Source organism: Dendrobates tinctorius, unplaced genomic scaffold (genome assembly GCF_039654945.1).
Source record: "Dendrobates tinctorius isolate UK_male_01 unplaced genomic scaffold, ASM3965494v1 ptg000003l, whole genome shotgun sequence".
Classification (NCBI taxonomy): Eukaryota; Metazoa; Chordata; class Amphibia; order Anura; family Dendrobatidae; genus Dendrobates; species Dendrobates tinctorius.
In genome coordinates, this window is record NW_027361671.1 from 13,073,193 (window position 1) to 13,097,680 (window position 24,488).

A 24,488-nucleotide genomic window follows, 5' to 3' on the forward strand; every position below is an offset into this window, starting at 1 on the left:
CAGCAGTTCGCCCCTGGATGTTTCGCCCCCAGCAGTTCGCCCCCGGATGTTTCGCCCCCAGCAGTTCGCCCCCGGATGTTTCGCCCCCAGCAGTTCGCCCCCGGATGTTTTGCCCCCAGCAGTTCGCCCCCAGCAGTTCGCCCCCAGATGTTTCGCCCCCAGCAGTTCGCCCCCAGCAGTTCGCCCCGGGATGTTTCACCCCCAGCAGTTCGTTCCCGGATGTTTCACCCCCGGATGTTTCGCCCCCAGCAGTTCGCCCCCGGATGTTTCGCCCCCAGCAGTTCGCCCCTGGATGTTTCATCCCCAGCAGTTCGCCCCCAGATGTTTTGCCCCCAGCAGTTCGCCCACAGCAGTTCGCCCCCAGATGTTTTGCCCCCAGCAGTTCGCCCCCGGATGTTTTGTCCCCAGCAGTTCGCCCCCGGATGTTTCGCCCCCTGCTTTTTGCCCCCAGATGTTTCGGCCCCAAATTAGGCAGGGAATTTTGGCCTTGTGTTTTAGCCCTAAGACCGCTTTCACAGTAGCCACTTTCCCAAGTGCTAAGCACTGGAAAATCGCTAAGAAGATTGCCAATTTTGAATATACTACATGGTGGCCCGATTCTAATGTATCGGGTATTCTAGAAGGCACAGCCACGTGGTATGTTGCACAGGTTATGTAGTATATTGGACAGTCCACGTAGTACATTGTACAGGCCACGTAGTATATAGGACAGCCGACGTAGTATTTTGGACAGCGCACGTAGTAAATTGCACAGTCCACATAGTAAATTGCACAGCGCACATAGTAAATTACACAGCGCACATAGTATATTGGCCAGCCAACGTAGTATATTGCACTGGTCACGTAGTATATTGCACTGTCCACGTAGTCTAGGAATGTGGGCACTATATTTGTGTTTAAAAAAAAATAATAAAGATATACTCACCTCAGCCACGGGCCCTGAAATCCTCGCGCCTCTCTGCAGTGCTGGCGGTGGCTTCCGGTCTGAGCGTAGGTCCTGCGATGATGTCGCGGTCACATGACCGTGACATCATCGCAGGTCCTGGACGGTGTGCATTGGAGAGAGGCGCGGAGGACAGCGCGACGTTGGAGGGGGTGAGAATAACTTTTTTTTTATCATTATTATTTTTAGCATTACATCTTTTCACTATTGATGCTGCATAGGCACCATCAATAGCGAAAAGTTGGTCACACAGGGTTAATAGCAGCGTTAACGGAGTGCGGTACACCGCGATCCGTTAACGCTGGCATTAACCCTGTGTGAGCGGTCAGCGGTGAGTGCAGGGCAGTGAAGCAGCGGCCATTTTTATGGCAGACTGTGACCGTCGCTGATTGGTCGTGGGCGTTTTTCCAAGACCAATCAGCGACTTGGATTTACATGACAGACAGACGCCGCGACCAATGAATATACGAATAAAACGTTACAGACAGAAAGACGAAAGTGACCCTTAGACAATTATATAGTAGATAAGTCAATGGCTAGAAAAGCGAGGTGTTGTTTCGGCCAGCTCTTTTTATTTTATTACAGGAGCTATTTTTGAGCACTTAGCGTTCATCAATAGCCTGTATCTTATGGGTCATTACCGAGAGCGCTCACAAAAGCGCTCTGAAAAATGCCAGTAAAGTACGTGCTTTGGAGTTCTAAAACAGTGGCAGCATAAGGGTGCTTTCACACTTCCGCTACATATGCACTACAGGCCGCCCGTTCGCTTCTGTAATGCCGCATTCCGCTAACCTGCAGCGGAACGAAAAGAAGAAAATGCTATTCTTTTTGTTCTGACACTGATAGCGGAATGCGGCATTACGAAAGCGAACGGGCGGCTGCAGATCGCGGAACCCAGCCGTTCACTTCTATGGGCAATGCAAGCGGAATGCCAGCATTCAGCCAGCATTGCCCTGGGGTCAGCTGGATGTCAGATCCAGAGCGGATCGACCTCTGGCGGCCACAAACACAAGTGTGAAACCACTCTAAAATTACAGAGTGCAAGAGGCCTAAAATCTAAACAATTTTGAACTTTTACCTGACCCAGCACTGACCTGCTTTGTTGCAAGTTTTGTTGCAGATGTAACAAGTAGCATGGTCACATGTCCTGCAAGTTACATTAGACTAGCTTTTATTCCATCTGTATATCAGAATATAGCAGTGTCTGAAATCTCCACAAAGAGAGAAGTGTACTGCCACAAAAAATCAGTCAGCTTCCACAGCAATTCACTTTCTACAACTATGAATTCAGTTCTGTCCAAACGTGGAAGGAGCAAGTTGGTCCATGAGAATCACATTTACTTATTTTCCAAACGAACCGCTGATGATGTCCATTCCATCTGGGTATGTGAAAAACGATCGACTTGCAAGGGACGTGTTTGGACCAATGAAGAATCTGGCGAAGTTGTGAAAGTAGTCAATCTTCACAATCACGCAGCACAAGCTGCAAGACCTGAAGCAATCCGACTTGTTAATGAGGCTGTGACCAGGGCAAGGACAACACAGGAGACACCACAACAGATTCTCACATACGTCGTTTCAGGAGCCCATTCTAATGTTGCAGCACTTCTCCCAAGGAAAGCATCACTGAAGAGGACAATACGATTAGCAAGGCAACTTGGCAATATCCCAAGGTTACCTCAAACCCTTGATCAACTTGTTATCCCCCTCGAGTTCCAGGAGATCAGTATTGATGGTGTCCAGCAGCAGTTCCTTCTGCATGACTCTGGTAAGCTACTTAACCATTTAACATTGTATTAAAACAATTCCATTATGCATAATTATTGCAAAGTTTATTTTGCACAAATGTGAAAAATGCTACACTATAAGGTGCTGATATAAAATACTATGTGATTTTTGCCTTCAAGGGAAACTTTGAGGGTAATATAATGTAGTGAGGCCTACTGATTCCAACTAGTGCTGGCCGATCACTGGAAAGATAGGATCAGATCGGGCTGATCATACTGAAAGATTGGAATTAATTCAGATCCAATCTCCAGAGCTAGATGTAGATATATATATATATATATATATGCACACTGTACGCCCGAACAGTGTGTGTGTGTATATATATGCATATATGTGGGTGGGTGATGGTGGTCTGGCACTTTTGGAACTTTGAAATGCAATAAAGGATTTGTATAGGACTTCAGGAGCGCGGAGGTCTTTCTTCATGGATGCATGTTAAGTACGGGCAGAAGCCAACCCCTGCTCTAGCAGCACACTGAGTCCTCAGCAACAATCTCAGTTGAGCCACTCTTCTTCCAGCTTTCTTGCATATATATAATGGCCCCAAGCTGCGCTGTTAAAAAATAAACAAACCCAGTTATTCAACTCTCTCTCCGGTGTCCAGCGCTGTCTCCGGCGGTGCAGGGAATTCCGAAATCCCAATGCTATGCATTCTGGGTTGTGCATCACCACCTCTGCACATGTGCCGGGCTGTTCTGTGACGTGATGTGGTGCTTTCCCAGGACCGTCTAGTGAGCGGTCCTGGGATCACTCTCCACTGTAGTTATAGTACGGCAGGCACAGAGGCGGCGATGCGCCGCCTGGATTTCGGGATTCCCTGCACTGCTGGGCTAGGAGCCAGAGCCAGTACTGGACACTGGAGAAAGAGGTGAGTAACTGGGTTTGTTTATTTTTTAACAGCGCAGCCTGGAGCCATTTACTAAAGCTAAATATGCACACACGCTGTACACCTGTATAGTGTGTGTGTGTGTGTGTGTGTGTATATATATATATATATGCGCACACTGTTCGGGAGTGTATGCCCAGACAGTGTTTTCAGATTACGGAGGATTCCGATTTCTAATTCAGATCATCATCATGATCTGGCTACAAATCGGATCGTAATTTAAAATAACGATCAGCCTGAAAATCGTAATAAATTACGATCTTCAGTGATCGGACCGGCCAACACTAATTCCAAATATGCAGCATTGTACTGGCCATACCTGTCCTGGATGCTGCCCCGGAGTTCAGCCTCGCCTGTCTGCGGCATGCACGGACTGAACTGCCATCGCCGGCTGATTCCTCGGCTCTCGTAGTTCAGTCCTGCAGATCCGTGGACAGGTCGGGCTGAACTCCGGAGCTCAGGTGAGATACGCCATGATTTGCAGATGCGTTTTGCCTGCTGCTTCCAAGCACTTTTTAAGCACTTTGCAAGCGCTTTGGCAAAACGCTTCTGCAAATAGGGGACGTGGCCAAGCTCTGCTATGGGCATGGCCATGCCCTGCTATGGCCTAAACCGAGTGTATTTGGCGTGGTTTGCAGGCATTTTTCAAGAGGTTTCCCTCTTGCCCATTCCCATTCCTTCCGGGATCCGCCGGAAAATAGCTTTGAAGCTATTTTCCGGTGGGGCGTTTTCCAGCCCCGGCCGGAATCCGCCCGTAACCCGCACCATAGACATGAAAGGGCGGGTTTCAGGCAGGAAACACAGCACGGAATACGCCTGTAAATCCAGCTTGTCTGGATAAAGCCTGAGGCCTCGTGCCCACTGACGAAAGGGGATTGTGGAGCGGCATCTCCGCAGCGGCTGTAATTGCGGTAGCAATTGGAGATCCCACAGGAATCTATTTGTGCCTGCAATTATGGCCACTATTGTTGTACCCTAATTCTGTATCAAAATCTTCACTTAACTCTATGGATGTAGGTGCAGGTTTTAGTGCAGGATTTCAGCCCCTTGTCTGAATGGCTGGAATTTTGTTTGTATAATAGCAGCATACATTGACATGCTGCACTGCATGTTTTTTTTTGTAAACAAAATTTTTTCATCAGCATGTGTATGGGATTTACACATTAATGCTGCATATGACCCCAGCCTAATGGACCATTCAGTTATGCCTTAGGCCAAAAGCACACTGGTGATTTTACTGGCGTTTTTTGCGTCCTGCACAATCCTCTCAATGAGACAGCATAGGCAGCGCGGACGTCACGAACGTCCGCGCTGCCCACCCGACGACTAGCGTGCCCATCCGCCTGAATGGAATGCCCCATTCAGGCGGGCGGCCCGCCCAGTCGTTCATTCAGACGTCCAGCCGCACGCCGCGTCTGGATGCGGCTGTCAACTAGACGGCCCGTTCAGCATAGTGGCGATCGGCCGTGCTGAACGGCCGTCTAGTTGAAGGGTCTAAAGGTACCCTAAAAATGTGACCTATTTCAAGTTTGGAAGTAATTTTAATTTTAAACAAAAATATATAATTTTCCACTGGGACAATATATGTTGTAAAAACTATTGGTTGGCCCCTTCACACTAGATTTTGCTTCAGTTTTTTATTATGAAATCAGAAAATCTGGAGCAAAATGTGAGTATTTAATGTGAGATATGAACAGAGTCTTCTGATTAGGATATTTTTTTTGTGAATTTATCCCAAAACTCTGTCTGCTGCTTGTTACACTTTTTCTGTTATTTCCTCTACTAATACTTTCATTTTAAATTAGGAAATGGACACAGCCGTATGTTGATATTTGGAACAAGAGACAATCTCCATCTACTGGCACAAAGTAAAGAGTGGTTTGCTGATGGCTTGTTTTTCACTACACCAGCCTTGTTTAAGCAACTTTACACAATCCATGTAGTCCACAGCGGCCTTGTTGTTCCTGTAGTGTACACCTTGCTGACAGACAAGAGCCGTTCTACATACCAGAGGTTGCTGCAAGAGCTGAAGAACTTGCAGCCTGGACTGCAGCCAGACAACCTGATGTTGGATTTTGAACTAGCTGCAATACAGGCATTTGAAAGTGAATTACCCAACCTTGTGAAGACCGGTTGCTTTTCCACCTATCACAGTCGGTTTGGCGTAAAGTTCAAAATGAAGGACTCAAGATGCAATACCAAGGTGACCATGAATTTGCCCGTTGGATACGCATGATACCTGCCCTGGCCTTTCTACCACCACAGAATGTTGTGCAATCATTTGAAGAATTGGTGGAAGATCCTGACTTTCCACAAGAAGCCATACCCATTGCCAGCTATTATGAAGATACGTATATCGGTCGAATGAATCGCAGAGGACGTCAAGCACCTTTGTTTCCAGTTCAATTCTGGAATGTGTATGAACGAACATTGAATGATCAACAGCGAACAAATAATGATGTCGAAGGATGGCACCGTAGCTTTCGAGAAACATGTGGTACTCTTTTCCAAAATATATACCGGTTCATTAACTGTCTGAAACATCAGCAAGAGCTCCATAGTTTTGAAATTATTCAGATAATAGCAGGAAATCCCATCGCTGCAAGAAACAAAAAGTATGCTGCAATTTCAGCAAGGGTTAAACGTATCGTGCAAGATTTCGATAATAGAAGCTTGATGGATTATCTGAGAGGCATTGCCTACAGCTTTGATTTTTAGTTCATGGTCACATATTGTATGTTTTGAGAGCAGTGTTTTTAGCTGTAAAATAATTCAAGCATTATAACCTGCAATTTGTATTTTCTCTTTTTCTCTAATCCTTCCCCTCTATACCTTTTTATGTTTCTTGTTAAAACAGTTTTGATATATACAGTTAAAGCATAACTCTGCAAAAAACATGTTATGTTATAGTACCTGTGCCCATGATATTCATTTCCAAAGGAGACCTTCCAGCAGCTTCACTTCTGTGTGAAAAGTCTCATCCAAGTTAAAGCTCCATGTGCTGCAGGATTTCAGTGGTTGCTAAGGAGGTTGTTTCTCCTTAGTAGCAGTACTTGTGGATGGATTCTAGAGGGCGTGGCTGCACAGGAGCATGCAGCTAACAATATATTCCCTATGATGTATAAAGGGCTGCTGGTTTACAGCCCTCTGCAAAGCCCCCCCTATGTGTTCCGTCCTGTAACGGCTTTACACAGGCAGGGGGGAGCCCTCCTCTTGTCCAGGACAGAGCACATGAGCGGAGGGTGAAGGGGAGCTTTGCAGAGGGCTGTGAACAAGCAGCCCTGAATGTATCATAGGGAGCCAGGAACCGTTCTGCTCCCAAGGGGGCACGACCTCCTTAGTAACCAATGAAATCCTACTATTTTCCTGTCTGTTTGTAAAATTTCTCATCTAGAAAACAAAGTTTGAGAATAAAAAAAACTAATTTGATCAGAATTGTATATCTTAGACTCATATGGTGTATTATTAGTGATAAGCAAACCTGCCAATGTTCAGTTCAGGCAGGTTTTTCCCGGATGCGAAAGATCCAGGAGTAAATTGCTAGAGGCAAAACATTCAGGGATGAACTGCTGGGGGCGAACTGACAGGGGGCGAAACATCCGGGGGTGAAACATCCGGGGGCGAACTGCTGGGGGCAAAATATCTGGGGGCGAACTGCTGGGGGCGAAACATCCGGGTACGAACTGCTGGGGGCGAAACATCCGGGGGTGAACTGCTGGAGGCGAACTGCTGGGTGCGAAACATCCGGGGGCGAACTGCTGGGGGCGAAACATCCGGGGGCGAAACATCCGGGGGCGAAACATCCGGGGGCGAACTGCTGGGGGCAAAACATCCGGGGGCGAACTGCTGGGGGCGAAACATCCGGGGGCGAACTGCTGGGGGCGAAACATCCGGGGGCGAACTGCTGGGGGCGAAACATCCGGGGGGCGAACTGCTGGGGGCGAAACATCCGGGGGCGAAACATCCGGGGGTGAAACATCCGGGGGCGAACTGCTGGGGGCGAAACATCCGGGGGCGAAACATCCGGGGGCGAACTGCTGGGGGCGAAACATCTGGGGGCGAACTGCTGGGGGCGAAACATCCGGGGGCGAACTGCTGGGGGCGAAACATCCGGGGGCGAACTGCTGGGGGCGAAACATCCGGGGCGAAACATCCGGGGGCGAACTGCTGGGGGCGAAACATCCGGGGGCGAAACATCCGGGGGCGAAACATCCGGGGGCGAACTGCTGGGGGCGAAATGTGCGGGGCGAAATGTGCGGGGGCGAACTGCTGGGGGCGAAATGTGCAGGGGCGAAATGTGCGGGGGCGAAACAACCTGGGGGCGAAATGCTGGGGGCGAAATGTTCGGGGGCGAAGTGTACCTGGGGGCAAACTGCTGGGGGCGAACTGCTGGGGGCGAAATGCTGGGGGCGAACTGCTGGGGGCGAAACTTCCAAAGGTTTTAGGAAGTTTCGCCCCCAGCAGTTCGCCCCCAGCAGTTCGCCCCCAGCAGTTTGCCCCCAGCAGTTCGCCCCCAGGTACACTTCGCCCCCCGAATATTTCGCCCCCAGCATTTCGCCCCCAGGTTGTTTCGCCCCCGCACATTTCGCCCCCGCACATTTCGCCCCCAGCAGTTCGCCCCCAGCAGTTCGCCCCCGGATGTTTAGCCCCCGGATGTTTCGCCCCCAGCAGTTCGCCCCCGGATGTTTCGCCCCCGGATGTTTCGCCCCCAGCAGTTCGCCCCCGGATGTTTCGCCCCCAGCAGTTCGCCCCCGGATGTTTCGCCCCCGGATGTTTCGCCCCCGGATGTTTCGCCCCCAGCAGTTCGCCCCTGGATGTTTCGCCCCCAGCAAAAAGAGTAGGAATATGAACGAAATTTATAACATTGATGATACAGAAATGGGTGATAGTGTGAATACATCATGCAAGATATTGAACAGGATGAAAAAGTACATTCATAAGACAATCTAGGATGCATTGGCAGATCTTTTATATGAGATAAAATGGGTTCTCTTTAGTTTTGGTGCAATGTCCGTCATTTTAAAAATCACTGTATGCGGCAATCATTTTACTGTTAAATCTGACAGGATCTGTAATCCCACAAATGTATTAGTCATTTTATTAGGAGACCATAAAGAGTACCTATTGTTTTTAATTTTATTTCATGTATCATAACCTGTATCGGAACCTGAAAACCCACCTCTTCAAGAAAGCCTACAGCCTGCAATGATCCCGCTACCTCATTCTCTCTCACCACTACCGGAGATATCACCTCAACCAACACCGGAACTGCTGCAACCCACCAACCTACTGTCTCCTTCCCCACCATCCTGTAGAATGTAAGCCCGAAAGGGCAGGGTCATCTCCACTCTGTATCAGTCTGTCATTGTTAGTTTGTTTACTGTAAGTGATATCTGTAATTTGTATGTACCCCTTCTCATGTACAGCACCATGGAGTCAATGGTGCTATATAAATAAATAATAATAATAAACGTGAAAATAACCAACAGTCCTGGAAGAGAAAGAAGCAGATTTCTCTCATAAGATATATTACATAGTTTCTTAATTTCATGCATACTACGAAATTGATTTGATTTAAAAAATGAAAAATAAAGCAATGCTTACTCTTTAACTTCACAAAGTGCCCCAAATTTTTAGTACCCCTAAATACTACAACAAGATCCTCAGGCAAATTTTTTTAAAAAATCTCCTCCTCAGACTCCTGAGTTAATTATAAAAGCCAACCTCAGGTGTATAATTTTTCTTTTCCCAGAGCAGTTTTGAGGTATGTTCATACTGAGCTTTTTTTAGGAGTATTTGGAGCAGAAAATGAGTGGAAGCTCTCTAAATCCTACTCCAAAAATTCCAAGCCCCTCAAAAGCTTAGAGTTTCCACTCAATGACTACTGTATGTGCACATGGAATCATTTTGCTGAGGTTTTTTTTTTGAGACATTTTCAGGTTTGCAGGTGGATTTGAACATACACAGTAACACAAAGCACAGTCAGCTCACCGACAGCCACAGCAGGTGCACAGAACTCCATCCTGTTTTGATGTGATAGACAGTACAAAACTTGAAATGCTCCTTAAATAAAATACAACATTCTTTATTCAGTTCCTATAAACCATGTGAAAGCTCCTGAACCGCATTCAGATAGGGAAAGAAAAGCGTCATGTTTCGATCTCTAAGTGATCTTTATCAAAGCTAGTTTTGAACATACCCTTGAAGAGTTTTGGAAGTTTTTTTTCATGAAGCTTTTTTTTTGCAGTCTTTTAATTTGGTAGTGCTTAATTTGGAGCAGAATGCATCAGGATCCGCCTCAAAGAAGTGACATGCACTTTTTTTTCACCACACATTTTCTGCCATCTCTTCAGGTAAAAAAGATTCAAAAAAGTTCTAATATGACCCGCAACTTGGATTTCCTCCAGAAATGAATAGGAAGTGTTTTCTAAGCATTTTTAAGGCAATTTTGGAGCAGGTCCACTAAAGAAAAGTGCTCAAAATCTCTGTGTATGTAGGGCCTAAACGACACACTAACTTGACCCTAATTCTTCTTTAAATTACATGATGTGACCTATGTTCTGTTATCCGGTCATACACATTGTTACATGATTTGTTCCCACAGGTTTAAAATGAAAAACAATTCTGTGAACTTCATTGTAGTATGTCACATTGGTGGTTTGTTCATTAACATCAGGAAAGTATTTCTATATGTTGACCATTTGCCATCAATGCTGTAAAGTCATTGAATCAATGACATTTCTGTGAAAATTCATTAACTTAATAAGACGAATATCTAGACTAGTGATCAATGTCATACAACGCGTGTGCCTAAAAAGTTATCATCAAATTGTCTAAGATGTTTAAAATTGACAGAAATATTAATTATTGACCCTTGCAATTAGGACAGTTTACCTTGTGTGTAGGAAAACCTTTTTTAATGAGAGAATCATATTAGAATGCTGCTACTAGCTGAAATATATGGGATTATTCCTTACTTCTGTGAATACAAAAGGCAAGTGGCCCACATTCATACTTGTTATTAGCATTACAAAATTTCAGCTCTCATACTATGCAGAAGGACTAAAAGTCTTCATCATTAGTAGGTTAAAACCTGGTTGACTGGCAATAGCGTAACAATGGAAGCGGAAGAGTTTCCAAATTCTTATGACCCGTATATCAGTGTCCATTGTGTCAAAAAATATAAAAGAAGTTCTCTAACTGGGCATCTTTCTGCTAAGGGTTGTTTGATGAAAATAGCCTGAATACATATATAAGATTTTAGAACTAGTTTTTAGTCTTTAGGTTTTACTGGAAATTGAGAAGGTTTAGAAAAGATTGTTTTTCATTCTTTTTTTTGCTTATGATTGTAAAGCTTTGGCCACATGTTCTCCTAAAGCAAAATGCAATAAATGTAATTGGTTTCATTTTTTTTATTTTTTGCAATTGTAGTCTCTAAACTTGAAAAAAAAAATCAGTTTTGCACATGTAAAGTTTAAAGGGGTTTTCCAAAATACAAAAGTTGACTTTAATCAATAGATCTTGGAATAAGTTGCACTATTACATGTGTTTAAATAAAATATTCCTGTGTTGAGATAATCTTATAAATGTGCCCGTGCTATGTACTGTGTAATGGCTGCATCTGACCCTGCAGGGATATGGTCTGATCATACCACATCTCCTGACCAAGGGGGAATCAGAAAGAGTATAAAGACAGGACAGCACAGGATCACAACTGATTCTTTTTATGAGGGAAAAAATTCCCCTGCCTGTTTTTAACCCCTTAAGCCCCAAGGGTGGTTTGCACGTTAATGACCAGGCCAATTTTTACAATTCTGACTACTGTCCCTTTATGAGGTAATAACTCTGAAACGCTTCCATGGATACCGGTGATTCTGACATTGTTTTCTCGTGACATATTGTACTTCATGCTAGTGGTAAAATTTCATTCAAATAACTTGCATTTATTTGTGAAAAAAACGGAAATTTGGCGAAAATTTAGAAAATTTCGCAATTTTCCAACTTTGAATTTTTACGCCCTTAAATCACAGAGATATAGCACACAAAAAACTGAATAAGTAACATTTCCCAAATGTTTACTTTACATCAGCACAATTTTGAAACCAAATTTTTTTTTTGTTAGGAAGTTATAAGGGTTAAAAGTTGACCAGCCATTTCTCATTTTTGCAACACCATTTTATTTTTACGGACCACATCACATTTGAAGACACTTTGAGGGGTCTATATGATAGAAAATACCCAAAAGTGACACCATTCTAAAAACTGCACCCCTTAAGGTGCGCAAAACCACATTCAAGAAGTTTATTAACCCTTTAGGTGCATCACAGGAATTTTTTGAATATTTAAAAAAAATGAACATTTAACTTTTTTTCACTAAAAAAATACTTCAGGTTCAATTTTTTTTAATTTACCAAGGGTAACAGGAGAAATTGGACTGCAAAAGTTATTGTGCAATTTGTCCTGAGTACACCGATACCTGATATGTGGGGGGAACCACTGTTTCGGCGCATGGCAGACCTCAGCAGGGAAAGAGCGCCATTTGACTTTTTCAATGCAAAATTGGCTGGAATTCAGATCGGACGCCATGTCGTGTTTGGAGAGCCCCTGATGTACCTAAACAGTGGAAACCCCCCCAAGTGACCCCATTTTGGAAACTAGACCCCCCAAGGAACTTATCTAGATATGTGGTGAGAACTTTGAACCCACAAGGGCTTCACGGAAGTTTATAACGTACAGCGGTACAATTAAAAAATCATATTTTTTCCACAAAAATGATCTTTTCACCCCCAATTTTTATTTTTCCAAGGGTAATAGGTCCCTAAAAGTTATTGTGCAATTTGTCCTGAGTACACCGATACCCCATATGTGGGTGTAAATGACTATTTGAGCGCATGGCAGAGCTCGGAAGGGAAGCAGCGCCATTTGACGTTTTTGGCTGGAATTGAGATCGGACACCATGTCACGTTTGGAAAGCCCCTGATGTACCAAAACAGTAGAAACCCCCCACAAATGACACCATTTTGGAAACTAGACCCCCCAAGGAACTTATCTAGATGTGTGGTGAGAACTTTGAACCCACAAGGGCTTCACAGAAGTTTATAACATACAGCCGTACAATTAAAAAATCATATTTTTTCCACAAAAATGATCTTTTCACCCTCAATTCTTATTTTTCCAAGGGTAACAGGACCCTAAAAGATATTGTGCAATTTGTCCTGAGTGCGCTAATACCCCACATGTGGGGGTAAACCACTATTTGGGCGCATGGCAGAGCTCAGAAGGGAAGCAGCGCCATTTGACATTTTTGGCTGGAATTGAGATCGGACACCATGTCGCGTTTGGAAAGCCCCTGATGTACCAAAACAGTAGAAACCCCCCACAAATGACACCATTTTGGAAACTAGACCCCCCAAGGAACTTATCTAGATGTGTGGTGAGAACTTTGAACCCACAAGGGCTTCACAGAAGTTTATAACATACAGCCGTACAATTAAAAAATCATATTTTTTTTACAAAAATGATCTTTTCACCCTCAATTCTTATTTTTCCAGGGGTAACAGGACCCTAAAAGATATTGTGCAATTTGTCCTGAGTGCGCTGATACCCCACATGTGGGCGCATGGCAGAGCTCAGAAGGGAAGCAGCGCCATTTGACGTTTTTGGCTGGAACATCATCTTTTAGTACCCATTTTTTTTATTTTCCCAAGGGTAACAGGATAAATTGGACCCCAAAAGTTGTTGTCCAATTTGTCCTGAGTACGCTGATACCCCATATGTGGGAGAAAACTACTGTATGGGCACACGTCGGGGCTCGGAAGGGAAGTATTGATGTTTTGGAATGCAGACTTTGATGGAATGGTCTGCGGGTGTCATATTGCCTTTGGAGAGCCCCTAATGTACCTAAACAGTAGAAACCCCATTTGGAAACTAGACCCCCTAAGGAACTTATCTAGATGTGTGGTGAGAACTTTCAACCCCCAAGGGCTTCACAGAAGTATATAATGCCCAGGCATGAAAATAAAAAAATCGTATTTTTTCCACAAACATGATCAATTAGTCTCCAATTTTTTTATTTTCCCAAGGGTAACAGGAGAAATTGGACCCCAAATGTTGTTGTCCAATTTGTCCTGAGTACGCTGATACCTCATATGTGGGAGAATACTACTGTATGGGCACACGTCGGGGCTCGGAAGGGAAGTAGTGATGTTTTGGAATGCAGACTTTGATGGATTGGTCTGCGGGTGTCATGTGCGTTTGGAGAGCCCCTTATGTACCTAAACTATTGAAACTCCCCACAAGTGACCCCATTTTGGAAACTAGACCCCCCACGGAACTTATCTAGATGTGTGGGGAGCTCTTTGAACCCCCTAGTGCTTCACAGAAGTTTATAACGCCTGGGCGTGAAAATAAAAAAATCATTTTTTTCCACAAAAATGATATTTTTGCCCCCAATTTTTTATTTTCCTAAGGGTAACAGGAGAAATTGGACCCCAAAAGTTGTTTTGCAATTTGTCCTGAGTATGCTGATACCCTATATGTGGGGGTAAAACACTGTTTGGGCGCATGGCAGAGCTTGGAAGGGAAGGAGCACCATTTGACTTTTTCAACGCAGAATTGGCTGGAATTGAGATCAGACACCATGTTGCATTTGGAGAGAACCTGATGTGCCCAAACAGTGGAAACCCCCTAATTATAACTCCAACCCTAACCCCAACGCACCCCTAACCCTAATCTGAGCCCTAACCCTAGCCCTAACCCTAGCCCTAACCCTAACCCTAATGGGAAAATGGAAATAAATACTTTTTTTTAATTTTATTATTTTTCCCTAACTAAGGGGGTGATAACGGGGGGTTTGATTTACTATTTATGGCGGTTTTTATGTTTGGCGGCTGTCGCATGCTAAAAGACGCTTTTTATTGTAAAAATAGTTTTTGCATCACCACATATTGAGAGCTATAATTTTTCCGTATTTTGACCCACCGAGTCATGTGAGGTCTTATTCTTTGCGGGACGAGTTGACGTTTTTATCGGTACCATTTTTGGGCATGTGACATATTTTGATCGCTTTTTATTCCGATTTTTGGGACGTAGAATGAACAAAAACCAGCGTTTCATGAATTTCTTTTGGGGGGGTGCGTTTACACCGTTCCGCGTGCGGTAAAATTGATAAAGCGCTTTTATTCTTCGCGTCGGTATGGTTACAGTGATACCTCATTTAGGTCTTTTTTTATGTTTTGTCGGTTTTTTGCAATGAAAACAATTTTATATAAAAAATAATTATTTTTGCATCGCTTTATTCTGCGAGCTATAACTTTTTTATTTTTTTGCGGATGATGCTGTATGGCGGCTCGTTTTTTGCGGGACAAGATGATGTTTTCAGCGGTACCATGGATATTTATATGCGTCTTTCTGATCGCGCGTTATTGCACTTTTTGTTTGTGGTATGATAATAAATCATTATTTTTTGCTTAGTTTTTTATTTTTATTTTTTAAGGGGTTTGCTAAAGGGGTTAATTAATGGGACAATTTTATAGGGCAGGTCACTACGGACGCGGCGATACCAAATTTGTGTACTTTTATTGGTTTTTTTTCTTTTTTTTTCAAAAAATGAATTTATCGGGAAATATATTTTTTTTTACTAATTTATTTAGCGATTTTTTTTAAATTATTTTTACACTTTTTTTTTTTTTTTTACTTTATTACATAGTCCCAGGTGGGACATCACTGTCCTGTGACAGATCGCTGATCTGTCACATCACAGATCACTGTGACAGATCAGCAATCTGTCACAGGCAGTTCTGCAGACTTCCTCATGCCTGCACTTTGCAGGCAGTGAGGAAGTCAGCTCCCTACAGGCCCCCAAAGGCCCCCGTCGCCATCTTGGATCCGGGGGCCTGTAGGGAAAGAGTCCCCCGCAGCAGCGCTGCACATTGCGCTGCCGTGGGGGGCTCAGGGAAGCACGGAGGGAGCCCCCTCCCTGCCGAAGCTTCCCTTTAACTCCCGGTACACCGCGATCGTGTTTGATCGTGGTGTACAAGGGGTTAACGTGTCGGGGGCGGTCCATGACCACCCCTGACACATTGTGCCAGGTGTCAGCTGTGATAATCAGCTGACACTCGGCCGCGATCAGCGGCGTTCACCACGTGGGCGCCGCTGATCGCATTAGACGTACTATCCCGTCCTTGGGAATTAAGTCCCAGGGCACATGGACGGGATAGTACGTCTAATGGCAGAAAGGGGTTAAACAATGTTTTACTTCAAAGAATCATTCCTGTCTGTATAGTTTTATTCTCCCCCTCTTGCCTTGGAGATGTAGTATGATCAGACCATGTTCCTGCATGGTCAAACACAGCAATTACACAGTACACAGCAGGGACCGCATTACATTTGAAGTGACTTTGAAGGGTCTATATGACAGAAAATACCAAAACTGACACCATTCTAAAATACTGGACCCCTCAAGGTGCTCAAAACCACATTCAAGAAGTTTAATAAACCTTCAGGGGCTTCACAGGAATTTTTTGAATGTGGAATGAAGAAATTAACATTTAACTTTTTTCACAAAAAATATACCGGTACTTTAGACTCATTTTTTTATTTTCACAAGGGTAAAAGAAAATTTGATGTGGAATTTCTAATGAGTATGCCATTCCCCATATGTGGGGGAAAACCACTGTTTGGGTACGTGGCAGGGCTCAGAAAGGAAGGAGCGTCATTTGGCCTTTTGAATGTAAAATTTGCTGGAATAATTAGCGGATGCCATGTCATGTTTAGAGAGCCCCTAAACAGGGATGCCTAAACAGTGGAAACCCCCCACATGTGACACCATTTTGTAAACTAGACCCCTCATGGAACTTATCTAGATGTGTGGTGAGCATCTTGATCCCCCAGGTGCTTCTTAGAAGTTTATAACATTGAACCGTGAAAATAATAAAATCATATTTTTCCCGCCAAAATGATTTTTAGTCCCAAATTTTGCATTTTCATAAGGGTAATAGGAGAAATTGCACCAAACAATTTGTTGTGCAATTTCTCCTGAGTACACCAATATCCAATATGTGAAGGGAAACCACTGTTTGGCTGCATACCAGGTCTTGGAAAGGAAGGAGCGCCATTTGACTTTTGATACCAAAATTTGCTGGAATAATTAGCAGATGCCATGTTGCATTTGTAGAGCCCCTGATGTGCCTAAATAATGGAAAAGCCCACAAATGACACCATTTTGGAAACTAGACCCCTTTAGGGAACTTATCTAGATGTGTGGTGAGCATCTTGAACCCCCAGGTGCTTCTCAGAAGTTTATAATGTAGAGCTGTGAAAATAAAAAATTACATTTTTTCAGCAAAAAGTTTCTTTTAGTCCCAATTTTTTGATTTTCACAAGGGTAACAGACTAAAATAAATCACAAATTTTGTTGTACAATTTTTCCTGAGTATGCAGATGCCACATATTTGGTGAAAAACTACTGTTTAGGTGCACAACAGGGATTAGAAAGGAAGGAGTGACATTTTGGAACACAGATTTTGATGGAATGGTCTGCAGGTGTCATATCGCATTTGGAGAGCCTCTGATGTGCCTAAATGGTGGAAACCCCCAGAAGTGACAACATTTTGGAAACTGGACCCCTCAACTAATGTATCTACAGTGGGGCAAAAAAGTATTTAGTCAGTCAGCAATAGTGCAAGTTCCACCACTTAAAAAGATGAGAGGCGTCTGTAATTTACATCATAGGTAGACCTCAACTATGGGAGACAAACTGAAAAAAAAATCCAGAAAATCACATTGTCTGTTTTTTTTTTCATTTTATTTGCATATTATGGTGGAAAATAAGTATTTGGTCAGAAACAAGCAATCAAGATTTCTGGCTCTCACAGACCTGTAACTTCTTCTTTAAGAGTCTCCTCTTTCCTCCACTCATTACCTGTAGTAATGGCACCTGTTGTCATGTCGGACGCTGTTCACACCACAGCATCCGGCAGGCAGAGGTAGTTCCACCTCCAGCCACTATAGCCTCAGTGGCGCCGGTTTGATCTTCAGGCTCTCGGGGGGTTAATCCTGCTGGAGACCAGGTTGGAAGGTTAGTCACGCCCACGGTCTTTAAATAGTCATACTGGCATATGGGCGTCGCCGATTATAGCTTGTGTGTCATACCAAGTGGTTCCGGTCTGGAGTGGAGGTGTTCAAGAGAGAGAGATTCATATCTGGTGTCGTATGATCCGTCGTTATCCTTTCTCCTTCCCATATTTGTGTTTAGTTGTGCCCTGTTCACATTACTGTTTATTCCTGTGTGTGTGCGGCGCAGTGCAGTTTAAGTTCTCCCTGTCTGTCATTATTTGTGTGGGAGCTTTGGTGGTGTGACTCCTCACTGGGTGGAGGGTGGAGGGTTAAGTGCAGGGCTGAGCAGGAGATAAGGAAAGGTCGGAGGCTCAGGCATTTGCACCTTCAGCAAAAACCCTGGGTTGAGGGTCAGACAGGGTTTCCCCTAGTAAAAGGGACACCACAGGGGCCCCGGGTATTTCAGCCTTAGTTGAACTAAGCCCCCGTGACATTATAATCGGCCCACATTTTTTCAGGAGTCCATGGATCCATTAGATTCCATAACCCGCCAGTTGGCGGCGCTGTCCATACAGGTCTCCGAGTTGAAAGGGGCAGTTCAGCAGCAGGGCCTGGTAGTAGCAAAGGTGCAAACGGCATCTGCAGGTATCGGTGCAGAGCCGAAGTTTCCGCTGCCAGAACGATTTTCAGGCGATCGCAGCAAATTTGTCGTATTTCGGGAAGCCTGCAAATTATACTTCCGCATGCGGCCAATATCCTCAGGTAATGAGGCCCAGCGAGTAGGGCTGGTGTTGTCATTACTGAGTGGTGACCCCCAAGCATGGGCATTTTCCTTACCAGCTGACTCTGCTACATTTCATTTGGTCGATAATGTTTTTTCTGCCCTCGGGCTCATTTACGATGACCCTGACCGACTGGCTCTAGCGGAATCTAAAATCCGCGCCCTCCGCCAGGGGGAGAGCTTGGCAGAAGACTATTGTTTGGAATTTCGCCGCTGGGCTGTAGACACACAGTGGAATGACCCAGCACTGCGGAGCCAGTTTATTCATGGGGTATCAGGGAGGGTGAAACAAGCCCTCCTGATGTATGAGACTCCGGCATCATTGGAGTCTGCCATGAGTTTGGTGATACGTATTGATCGCCGTTTTCGTCAGGGGGCACAGGAGACGCTACCTCTGGGGGAAAACAGAGGTGCAGGTGTGGTTGAAGTAGATGACTCCCCTGAACCTATGCAGATTGCTGGCATGGCACAGGTTCAGCCTCGCGCTCCGGGATTCCGGAAGCCCGGAGCATGTTTCTACTGTGGTAAAGGAGGTCATTATGTTAACGTTTGCCCGGTACTACCTAAGAGGGTCACACCGGTGGAAAACTGTTAAGCTCAGAGGGTATGGAGGAGACCCAACTGAGCGTATGCATATCCTCCATGATGGTATCTCAATGTATGCTCCCTGCCAAGGTTATTATCGCCGGCAGAGAGCTACCTATATCAGTGTTTGTGGATAGCGGTTCCGCCACCAATCTCATAGATGAGGAGTTTGCACACACCGCCGGGTTTAAGATCGAAAAACTTCCTCACCCCATACAGGTGGTGACCATTAATGCTGTTCCCCTCCCTCAAGGGGAGATTACGGAGTTTGTGGCAGAGGTGAAACTCCACATTGGGGTCCTACATTCTGAGTCGGTTACATGTAGGGTCCTCCGTAATCTTCCAGCTCAAATGGTCCTGGGTTTTCCATGGCTGTCCAGGCACAACCCGGTAATTGATTGGAAAACTCAGGACATAGTACAATGGAGTGGTTTCTGCCAAGACAATTGCTTGGCCACATGTGTGTCCGCCGTGACGCCCAGCCTGCCGGAGGCTTTGCAGGATTTCGCGGATGTTTTCTCTGAGAAGGGTTGCTCAGAACTGCCTCCACATAGAGCCTATGACTGTGCTATTAGGTTAAAACCCGGGGCCAAATTACCTAAGGCCAGGATGTTTAATATTTCTGGTCCTGAGAGACAAGCTCTGAAAGACTACATCGCGGAGAGTCTGAGCAAAGGTCACATCCGGCCTTCGTCCTCGCCTGTAGCCGCGGGGTTTTTCTTCATTAAGAAGAAAGATGGGGGGTTACGCCCGTGTCTGGATTTCCGAGAGTTAAACCAGATTACTATCCGTGATCCCTACCCAATGCCGTTGATCCCGGATTTGTTCAACCAGGTAGCGGGGGCGAAATGGTTTTCCAAGCTGGACCTCAGGGGGGCGTATAACCTCATAAGGGTCCGTCAGGGGGATGAGTGGAAGATGGCGTTTAACACTCCTGAGGGTCATTTTGAGAGTCTGGTTATGCCGTTTGGGTTGACCACCGCGCCTGCCGTTTTCCAACATTTTATTAATGATGTATTTGCTCATGTCCTGGGGAGATTTGTGATTGTATACCTGGATGATATCCTCATTTATTCTAGCGATCGGGACACTCATTTGGAGCATGTTAGGCAGGTGTTACAGTTGCTCCGGGAGAACCAGCTCTATGCTAAGCTGGAAAAATGTTTATTTTTTGTCCAGGAGTTGCCCTTTTTGGGATATATTGTGTCCGCAGCCGGTTTTAAAATGGACACCGCTAAGGTGCAAGCGGTGTTGCAATGGGAGAGGCCGGAGAGTCTGAAAGCACTCCAGCGGTTCCTTGGGTTTGCGAATTATTATAGGAAATTTATAAAACACTTTTCGACTGTCGCCAAACCGCTCACGGACATGACAAAGAAGGGTGCCGATCTGGCGAACTGGCCTGAGGTGGCTATACGTGCATTTGAGCGTCTGAAGAATAGTTTTGCTTCAGCCCCCATTCTGGTGCAACCAGACGTGTCTAAACCTTTTGTGGTGGAGGTTGATGCGTCGGAGGTGGGAGTGGGGGCAGTACTGTCTCAAGGCTCGTCCTTGAGCGAGATGCATCCATGCGCCTACTTCTCCAAGAAGCTGTTGCCGGCCGAACGGAATTATGATATCGGCAACAGGGAGTTGTTGGCCATCAAACTGGCTTTTGAGGAATGGCGACACTTCTTGGAGGCGGCGGCTCACCAGGTCACAGTTATCACCGACCATAAGAATCTGCTCTACCTGGAGTCGGCCAAGCGTCTGTCTCCTAGGCAGGCTCGCTGGGCATTGTTTTTTACTCGTTTCAATTTTCTTGTGACGTACCGTCCCGGGGCTAAAAACACCAAGGCGGATGCTTTGTCTAGGTGTTTTCCGGGGGGAGAACCTCGGGAAGAGCCGGTACCCATCCTCCAGAAAGGGGTAGTGGTCTCGGCTCTCACGACTGAGGTAGAGGCGGAGATTGCCGAGGCCCAAGAGGAGGTACCACCAGGACTTCCCGCCAACAAATCATTTGTACCCCTGCATCTTCGGCCTAAGGTGTTGAAGGAACACCACGATTCGGTACTGGCTGGTCACCCAGGGGTGAAGGGCACCTTAGAGCTGGTATCGCGTCATTTCTGGTGGCCCAAAATCCGGCAGGACGTGGTCTCGTACGTGGCAGCTTGCATCACGTGCGCTAGGGCTAAGTCACCCCGAACCCGTCCTGCTGGCACGCTACAGCCTCTGGGGGTACCCAATAGGCCATGGACAGAAATCTCCATGGATTTTATCACTGACTTGCCAGCCTCGGCAGGGAACACGGTCATCCTGGTGGTGGTTGACCGTTTTTCAAAGATGGCGCATTTTGTGGCGTTGTCCTCTTTGCCCAATGCTAAGACGTTGGCTCAGGTATTTGTGAAGGAGGTGGTCAGACTCCACGGAGTACCGTCTGACATAGTATCTGATAGGGGTACGCAATTTGTGGCGAGGTTTTGGAAAGCTTTTTGCTCTAGGTTGGGGATCAAGTTGTCACATTCATCGGCGTTTCATCCACAGTCTAATGGACAAACTGAGCGCATGAACCAAAATCTAGAACAGTATTTACGATGCTTTGTGTCCGACAACCAGGAGGAGTGGTCTACTTTCCTTCCTCTGGCCGAATTCGCATTAAATAATCACCGCCAAGAGTCATCAGGAGAGTCTCCATTCTTTTGTGTGTACGGTCAACATCCTCAGTTTTGTACCTTACGTCAGGGTGACTCCGGGGGTGTCCCGGAGGAGGATCAGCTAGGAGCCCAATTGTCATCAGTCTGGAGGCGGGTGAAACAGCGTTTGTTGAGCATGAGTGCCAGGTACAAACGGGTGGCTGACAGTAGACGCGTGCCAGGTCCGGACCTGTGTGTGGGTGAATGGGTGTGGTTAGCTACGAAGAACATAAAACTCAAAATCCCATCTTTAAAACTGGGTCCAAGGTTTATTGGGCCTTTTAGGATTTCTGCCATCATTAACCCAGTGGCTTATCGGTTGGAACTTCCTGCGGTGTACAGAATACATAACGTTTTTCACAGGGCTTTATTGAAAAAGGTGGTAGGCTTGGTGGACACGACGCCGATGCCACCTCCAGTCATGGTGGATGGCGAGTTAGAGTTCGAGGTCGCCAAGGTGGTGGACTCTCGAGTAGTACGCCGTACTCTTCAGTATTTGGTGCACTGGCGGGGGTATGGTCCAGAGGAGAGGTCTTGGGTTCCAGCCTCAGACATACATGCGGATCGGCTGGTCAGTTCTTTTCACCGTCGTCATCCGGACAAGCCGGGTCCTATGAGTCTTGAGGGCCCTGGGGTCCCTCGTAGAAGACGGGGTACTGTCATGTCGGACGCTGTTCACACCACAGCATCCGGCAGGCAGAGGTAGTTCCACCTCCAGCCACTATAGCCTCAGTGGCGCCGGTTTGATCTTCAGGCTCTCGGGGGTTAATCCTGCTGGAGACCAGGTTGGAAGGTTAGTCACGCCCACGGTCTTTAAATAGTCATACTGGCATATGGGCGTCGCCGATTATAGCTTGTGTTTCATACCAAGTGGTTCCGGTCTGGAGTGGAGGTGTTCAAGAGAGAGAGATTCATATCTGGTGTCGTATGATCCGTCGTTATCCTTTCTCCTTCCCATATTTGTGTTTAGTTGTGCCCTGTTCACATTACTGTTTATTCCTGTGTGTGTGCGGCACAGTGCAGTTTAAGTTCTCCCTGTCTGTCATTATTTGTGTGGGAGCTTTGGTGGTGTGACTCCTCACTGGGTGGAGGGTGGAGGGTTAAGTGCAGGGCTGAGCAGGAGATAAGGAAAGGTCGGAGGCTCAGGCATTTGCACCTTCAGCAAAAACCCTGGGTTGAGGGTCAGACAGGGTTTCCCCTAGTAAAAGGGACACCACAGGGGCCCCGGGTATTTCAGCCTTAGTTGAACTAAGCCCCCGTGACACCTGTTTAAACTTGTTATCAGTATAAAAAGACACCTGTGCACACCCTCAAACAGTCTGACTCCAAACTCCACTATGGTGAAGACCAAAGAGCTGTCAAAGGACACCAGAAACAAAATTGTAGCCCTGCACCAGGCTGGGAAGACTGAATCTGCAATAGCCAACCAGCTTGGAGTGAAGAAATCAACTGTGGGAGCAATAATTAGAAAATGGAAGACATACAAGACCACTGATAATCTCCCTCGATCTGGTGCTCCACGCAAAATCCCACCCCGTGGGGTCAGAATGATCACAAGAACGGTGAGCAAAAATCCCAGAACCACGCAGGGGGACCTAGAGAATGAACTGCAGAGAGCTGGGACCAATGTAACAAGGCCTACCATAAGTAACACACTACGCCACCATGGACTCAGATCCTGCAGTGCCAGACGTGTCCCACTGCTTAAGCCTGTACATGTCCGGGCCCGTCTGAAGTTTGCTAGAGAGCATTTGGATGATCCAGAGGAGTTTTGGGAGAATGTCCTATGGTCTGATGAAACCAAACTGGAATTGTTTGGTAGAAACACAACTTGTCGTGTTTGGAGGAAAAAGAATACTGAGTTGCATCCATCAAACACCATACCTACTGTAAAGCATGGTGGTGGAAACATCATGCTTTGGGGCTGTTTCTCTGCAAAGGGGCCAGGACGACTGATCCGGGTACATGAAAGAATGAATGGGGCCATGTATCGTGAGATTTTGAGTGCAAACCTCCTTCCATCAGCAAGGGCATTGAAGATGAAACGTGGCTGGGTCTTTCAACATGACAATGATCCAAAGCACACCGCCAGGGCAACGAAGGAGTGGCTTCGTAAGAAGCATTTCAAGGTCCTGGAGTGGCCTAGCCAGTCTCCAGATCTTAACCCTATAGAAAACCTTTGGAGGGAGTTGAAAGTCCGTGTTGCCAAGCGAAAAGCCAAAAACATCACTGCTCTAGAGGAGATCTGCATGGAGGAATGGGCCAACATACCAACAACAGTGTGTGGCAACCTGTGAAGACTTACAGAAAACGTTTGACCTCTGTCATTGCCAACAAAGGATATATCACAAAGTATTGAGATGAAATTTTGTTTCTGACCAAATACTTATTTTCCACCATAATATGCAAATAAAATGAAAAAAAAAACAGACAATGTGATTTTCTGGATTTTTTTTTCTCAGTTTGTCTCCCATAGTTGAGGTCTACCTATGATGTAAATTACAGACGCCTCTCATCTTTTTAAGTGGTGGAACTTGCACTATTGCTGACTGACTAAATACTTTTTTGCCCCACTGTATATGTGTTGTAAAACCCCAGGTGCTTCACAGAAGTTTATAAAATAGAACTGTGAAAATAAAACAAATCACATTTTTACCACAAAGTAGTTATTTTAGCCCCATTTTTTTATTTTCACAAGGGTAACAGGAGAAAATGGAACACAAAATTTGTTGTGCAATTTCATCTTAAGTGCTTTGATACCCCATATGTGATCAAAAACGA